Source organism: Nomia melanderi, unplaced genomic scaffold (assembly GCF_051020985.1).
Source record: "Nomia melanderi isolate GNS246 unplaced genomic scaffold, iyNomMela1 scaffold0607, whole genome shotgun sequence".
NCBI classification, from domain to species: domain Eukaryota; kingdom Metazoa; phylum Arthropoda; class Insecta; order Hymenoptera; family Halictidae; genus Nomia; species Nomia melanderi.
Window position 1 is genome coordinate 20001 of NW_027475721.1, and position 7500 is coordinate 27500.

A 7500-nucleotide genomic window follows, 5' to 3' on the forward strand; every position below is an offset into this window, starting at 1 on the left:
GTTTCTTTTCCTCCGCTTAGTAATATGCTTAAATTCAGCGGGTAATCTCGCCTACTCTGAGGTCGTCGTGAACGTGAATTGTATGAAAATTCAATCGAATTTCATAAAAATCGCTCAAAGGCAAAAAAAACAAAGTCTAGAGGAGAGTGCGTTCGAACACAACAATATTCATATTATAACGTATATAAATGATAAATATACCGCGACACGCGCGACTCCGTATCGTCGCGAAAAATCGTTCGCGAACGCGTCTTATGCGCCTCACCAGTGGTCTCTGCTGCGTCGCGTGTCTATATTCTCTTTTTACACTCTTCTCCTTCTTCTATCACATTTTACTCGATCGCGAAAAAGACTCTCGCTAGACGATCTCGCGCTCCGGTTAACTTTAACGCCCGTCCGAGAAGAATTTTCGGGGACTGGACGACCGAAGCGGATCTCGCGCGGTCTCGCGATCGACAGTGAAGAGAAGTGCAGAAGAGGAAAAGAAGACACGACAAACACACACCATGGGGCGACCGACGCGTTCGTTTCAACGCTTTCGCACAAAGTCGGCGGCGGTTATATATTTATATCATTATATTCCGGCGGACGGGACGCGACGTTCGAAAGCCTCGCCAAAGAGGAGCTCCTGCCTCTTCCTCTCTCTTTTCTACGAGAAAAGATAAACGTATTTTACGGGGATACGGAAACGTTACCACGTGGTGTCACACACGATCGTCCGTCTCTTCTCTATAGCAGAAACCGATAAAAATACACCTCCCGAAAGAGAGTATATGGTGATTCTTTTTATATATATATATATTTCGAAATACAACTGAACGTGGCGGAAGCGCACGGTGGTGGTCCAGCGAGGACACGCGACGACGGGGAATAAGAACTATTCGACCCGTTACGAATACGCATGCTCGTCCCGCACGATTTTAACACACACCGTGTTTTTCTCCAGTCGTCAAAGCGTTCGTGCGTCGAATTCGAAAAATAAAAAAAAAAGAAAAACACCTTTTCTCTCTCTCGGGGTAAAAGAGTCGATGTGTATTGTGTATAAAGGTTCTGCGAGAAGTCTCGTTTTGACGTGTGTTCCGCCGATAACGACGATCCTCCGAAACGGGGATACAGAAACGTTACACCTCACAACACGATCTCCGTCTCTTCTCTATAGCAGAAACCGATAAAAATACACCTCCCGAAAGAGAGTATATGGTGATTCTTTTTATATATATATATTTCGAAATTCAACTGAACGTGGCGGAAGCGCACGGTGGTGGTCCAGCGAGGACACGCGACGACGGGGAATAAGAACTATTCGACCCGTTACGAATACGCATGCTCGTCCCGCACGATTTTAACACACACCGTGTTTTTCTCCAGTCGTCAAAGCGTTCGTGCGTCGAATTCGAAAAATAAAAAAAAGAAATACACCTTTTCTCTCTCTCTCGGGGTAAAAAGAGTCGATGTGTATTGTGTATAAAGGTTCTGCTGCGAGAAGTCTCGTTTTGCCGTGTGTTTCGGTAACGACGATCCTCCGAAACGTACATCTCATTCGTAAGAGAGGAAGAAAACAATCTCCCTGGGGCCAGTCGGTAATATACCGACATACGACGTGTCGTGCACATCCGTCTCACGCACGGTATACAAAATATGAATAAAACGTGTGTAGTCTCTCTCTCTCTCGACTTCTTAATATTTTCTTTCACCTCTGACGCATCATTTCAGGTGACGTCGGGAGCGCGGGAAAAAAAATTTTTCTAAACACACGAAACCGTTCATCTCACGAACAGCCGAAAAAGTTGTCGCTCAGATCCATATCGCAGTGGAGCGGTATCCGCGGGCGGTCGTAATTGAACGACGCACGACGCCGCGAACACTCACGCGAGTCCATACAAACGATTCCGATCGTTTTGCAACAACTAGAACGTACACTGTCCGTGAAATTCACAGAATTTTCGCGTGTCCGCGACAAACGCCGACGAGACACCCATCGTTCGCTCGTACGTAGCATCCTTCTCTTAACCCGACTCAGAAACGTTCTTTGCGCCCTTCGGTAAAAAAACGTTCGATCCGAAGAGGTGAACGACGGCGGGGATTTGACAGAGCTACGCAAGCAGTGTATGGTACGTAAACGACCCTCAGCCAGGCGTGGTCCAGGAATTGTATCCGTGGACCGCAATGTGCGTTCGAAATGTCGATGTTCATGTGTCCTGCAGTTCACACGTTGACGCGCAATTAGCTGCGTTCTTCATCGACCCACGAGCCAAGTGATCCACCGTTCAGGGTAATCGTATAAATTTTATATTTCACATATATAATTTTATTCTCATTTGTTCGACCTAATATCTCTCTTCTTTCAAAGAGAAGATAAAAGTTGATACCTGAATCTCCGACCAGCGCGCGAAGGAGATTCAGGCGTCGCCTTGGAGACGACACCGAAGCCTTTCGAGACGAAAAACGTTCAAGTAATATGTATATATTTCTCGACGTTCCGGGCGTATAGTGCATTCAAAAACCCGCGAAAGACGCAGAAGACTCGCACGCGTGGAAACGACGGGGATATATTTTGTATCCTACCCGATACTGAATCCATCGCGTGCAGTCGACCCTCGCGTTCTTCCGATCAGACGCATCTATTGTTGCGCGCATGTTTTCGCGTCGCATCGCGCGAAACGTTGCACGAATCGTACCGATCGATCGATTGAAAGCAAATAATGAAAAAAGACTTCACAGCTGGCTCTTTGCCGGTCATTCGTCCCATGTTATCTCTTGCCGCGAAATTGGCGCGCAAGAGTTGGGTGTCAGACGCGCGGCTTTAAAACGAGCTTCACGGCCGGTCCCTTCGTTACCGCTTTCGTTCTTTCTCTCGGAACGACCATGAACGAACACGACGAGCGACGCTACGGCATACACACGTCCACGGATTCGATTAAAAAAACAGACTTCACAGCTGGCTCTTTGCCGGTCATTCGTCCCATATTATCTCTTGCCGCGAAATTGGCGCGCAAGAGTTGGGTGTCAGACGCACGGCTTTAAAACGAGCTTCACGGCCGGTCCTCTCAATTCCGTGTACGGTACACGCAAGATGCGGGTTCCACTTCCAGACTACCCGGTCCCTTCTCTCTACGAGAATCGATAGTAGAAGAACGGCTCGAAAACGCGTCTCAGAGACTAGGGGAAAAGAAGCGGTATGCGAGCGAAACGAAAACGCATTATGGAAACGTCGCGAAACAATGTTCGACGGTTGCTCGGTTCCAATCGTGCGGCCGTTTCAATTTCTCGTGCGCTTCACCGTCCCTCCGTAACTCTGGCCGATCGCGTATACCGAAGAGCCGACACGCGCAAAAACCACAGGCATTGTATACTGTATATATATATGTTACAGTCACAGCCTTCGCGCGTTTTACTCTCCGACGCGGGGTTTCCACGACGAAAGAGAGACAGTTTCGTGGCGGGTGACTCGGCCGAATCGCTACGACGGGTATTTCTATTATAGAACGAATCATCGCCACCCTTTACCAGTGCCCGACGAAGGAATCACAAGGTCATCTGGAGTTTACAATGCCAGCGACGGTAATTCCAACGAAGACCCGATAAGTCAACTCATCGTTCTATTTCTCCCCGTACAGAAAAGCGAATCGACGCTAACGCACCTCGCGCAAGCACGAACGTTCTCTTCGCGTGGATCATCCCATCGTCGAAAGATGTAAAGACGCATTGGAGATCGTGGTCTCTGGCGGGCTCATTGCACGCCCCACTGCATATCTTTCCTCGAATCGAGAATGATTCGTCCACTAAGGCTGCGAAACTACGCGTCGAGGAAACTAGGGGAAAGAAGCGGGATGCGAGCGAAACGACAATACATTATGGAAACGTCGCGAAACAATGTTCGGCGGTTGCTCGTTTCCTCCTGCGGACGTTTCATTGCTCGGGCGCTTCACGTCCCTCCGTAACCTTCGCGCGATCGCGTGCCCCGGAGAGCCGGCAACCGGTGAACCACAGGCGTATAAACTATAGTCTTCTATAGCAAGCCTTCGGCGGTTACTCTCCGACGCGGGGATTCCACGACGAGAGAGAATTTCGTGGCGGGTGACATCGGTCGAAACGCTACGACGGGTATTTCTATTATAGAACGAATCATCGCCACCCTTTACCAGTGCCCGACGAAGGAATCACAAGGTCATCTGGAGTTTACAATGCCAGCGACGGTAATTCCAACGAAGACCCGATAAGTCAACTCATCGTTCTATTTCTCCCCGTACAGACAAGCGAATCAACGCTATCGCACCTCACGCATGCACGAACGTTCTCTTCGCGTGAATCGTCCCATCGTCGAAAGATATAGCCGCTTGGAGATCGTGGCCCATCAAGTTCTTCCGTAACTCCTGCGCGATCGCGTACCCCGGAGAGCAGGCAACCGGTGAACCACAGGCGTATAAACTATAGTCTTCTATAGCAAGCCTTCGCGTTTACTCTACGACGCGGGGATTCCACGACGAGAGAGATTTTCGTGGCGGGTGACACGGCCGAATCGCTACGACGGGTATTTCTATTATAGAACGAATCATCGCCACCCTTTACCAGTGCCCGACGAAGGAATCACAAGGTCATCTGGAGTTTACAATGCCAGCGACGGTAATTCCAACGAAGACCCGATAAGTCAACTCATCGTTCTATTTCTCCCCGTACAGAAAAGCGAATCGGCGCTATCGCACCTCACGCAAGCAGGAATGATCTCTTCGCGTGGATCGTCCCATCGTCGAAAGATGTAAGACGTACAGAAATCGTGGTCCATCACGATTATTCGTAACTCTCCGAGTCGCGTATCTGAGAGTAGGACAAACGGAGAACCACAGGCATAAATAATACTATATGTTTCTTATATAGTTAGCCTTCGCGTTTTACTCTCCGACATGGGGATTCCACGACGAGAGAGAGTTTCGTGGCGGGTGTCTCGGCCGAATCGCTACGACGGGTATTTCTATTATAGAACGAATCATCGCCACCCTTTACCAGTGCCCGACGAAGGAATCACAAGGTCATCTGGAGTTTACAATGCCAGCGACGGTAATTCCAACGAAGACCCGATAAGTCAACTCATCGTTCTATTTCTCCCCGTACAGAAAAGCGAATCGACGCTATCGCACCTCGCGCGAGCACGTAACTACTCTTCGCGTGGATCGTCCCATCGTCGAAAGATGTAAGACGCACGGAAATCGTGGCCCATCAACGTTTTTTTGTAACTCTGCCGATCGCGTATCACAGAGCCGAGACGCACATACCACAGGCGTATAATACCGTTTTCTTTCGTATGGTAAGCCTTCGCGTTTACTCTTCGGCGCGGGGTTTCCACGTCGAGAGAGACATTCGTGGCGGGTGACATCGGTCGAAACGCTACGACGGGTATTACTATTATAGAACGAATCATCGCCACCCTTTACCAGTGCCCGACGAAGGAATCACAAGGTCATCTGGAGTTTACAATGCCAGCGACGGTAATTCCAACGAAGACCCGATAAGTCAACTCAACGTTCTATTTCTCCCCGTACAGAAAAGCGAATCGACGCTGTTGCACCTCACGCAAGCACGAACGTTCTCTTCGCGTGGATCGTCCCATCGTCGAAAGATGTAAGACGCACGGAAATCGTGGCACATCACGTGTTTTCGGAACTCTGTCGACCGCGTATCTCAGAGACGACGCGCGCGAACCACTGGCATATACTATTATATATCGCGTTTTACCCTCCGACGCGGGGATTCCACGACGAGAGAGAGTTTCGTGAGCGGGTTGACTCGGAAGAAACGCTACGACGGGTATTTCTATTATAGAACGCATCATCGCCACCCTTTACCAGTGCCCGACGAAGGAATCACAAGGTCATCTGGAGTTTACAATGCCAGCGACGGTAATTCCAACGAAGACCCGATAAGTCAACTCAACGTTCTATTTCTCCCCGTACAGAAAAGCGAATCGACGCAATCGCACCATACGCGTGCACGTAAACAACTCTTCGCGTGGATCGTCCCATCGTCGAGAGACGTAAGTTTTCATAGTATGAATTCGCGTTTTACTCTCCGACGCGGGGATTCCACGACGAGAGAGAGTTTCGTGAGCGGGTTGACTCGGAAGAAACGCTACGACGGGTATTTCTATTATAGAACGCATCATCGCCACCCTTTACCAGTGCCCGACGAAGGAATCACAAGGTCATCTGGAGTTTACAATGCCAGCGACGGTAATTCCAACGAAGACCCGATAAGTCAACTCAACGTTCTATTTCTCCCCGTACAGAAAAGCGAATCGACGCAATCGCACCATACGCGTGCACGTAAACAACTCTTCGCGTGGATCGTCCCATCGTCGAGAGACGTAAGTTTTCATAGTATGAATTCGCGTTTTACTCTCCGACGCGGGGATTCCACGACGAGAGAGAGTTTCGTGAGCGGGTTGACTCGGAAGAAACGCTACGACGGGTATTTCTATTATAGAACGCATCATCGCCACCCTTTACCAGTGCCCGACGAAGGAATCACAAGGTCATCTGGAGTTTACAATGCCAGCGACGGTAATTCCAACGAAGACCCGATAAGTCAACTCAACGTTCTATTACTCCCCGTACAGAAAAGCGAATCGACGCAATCGCACCATACGCGTGCACGTAACAACTCTTCGCGTGGATCGTCCCATCGTCGAGAGACGTAAGTTTCATAGTAAGCCTTCGGCGTTTTACTCTCCGACGCGGGGATTCCACGACGAGAGAGAGAGTTTCGTGAGCGGGTTGACTCGGAAGAAACGCTACGACGGGTATTTCTATTATAGAACGCATCATCGCCACCCTTTACCAGTGCCCGACGAAGGAATCACAAGGTCATCTGGAGTTTACAATGCCAGCGACGGTAATTCCAACGAAGACCCGATAAGTCAACTCAACGTTCTATTTCTCCCCGTACAGAAAAGCGAATCGACGCAATCGCACCATACGCGTACACGTAAACAACTCTTCGCGTGGATCGTCCCATCGTCGAGAGACGTAAGTTTTCATAGTATGAATTCGCGTTTTACTCTCCGACGCGGGGATTCCACGACGAGAGAGAGTTTCGTGAGCGGGTTGACTCCGAAGAAACGCTACGACGGGTATTTCTATTATAGAACGCATCATCGCCACCCTTTACCAGTGCCCGACGAAGGAATCACAAGGTCATCTGGAGTTTACAATGCCAGCGACGGTAATTCCAACGAAGACCCGATAAGTCAACTCAACGTTCTATTTCTCCCCGTACAGAAAAGCGAATCGACGCAATCGCACCATACGCGTGCACGTAAACAACTCTTCGCGTGGATCGTCCCATCGTCGAGAGACGTAAGTTTTCATAGTATGAATTCGCGTTTTACTCTCCGACGCGGGGATTCCACGACGAGAGAGAGTTTCGTGAGCGGGTTGACTCGGAAGAAACGCTACGACGGGTATTTCTATTATAGAACGCATCATCGCCACCCTTTACCAGTGCCCG

General features: G+C 49.5%; 1 non-coding gene and 1 pseudogene across 1 annotated transcript; both read right to left on the reverse strand.

The window, feature by feature from the left end:
- LOC143176525 (large subunit ribosomal RNA) overlaps positions 1 to 65 on the reverse strand; it is a 6404-nt pseudogene extending 6339 nt beyond the window's left edge.
- A 2055-nt stretch (positions 66 to 2120) lies between these two features.
- On the reverse strand, positions 2121 to 2275 carry LOC143176524 (5.8S ribosomal RNA). Its single transcript, XR_013001062.1, has one exon. It is a non-coding gene; the product is annotated as a 5.8S ribosomal RNA (ribosomal RNA).
- Positions 2276 to 7500: the final 5225 nt, after the last annotated feature.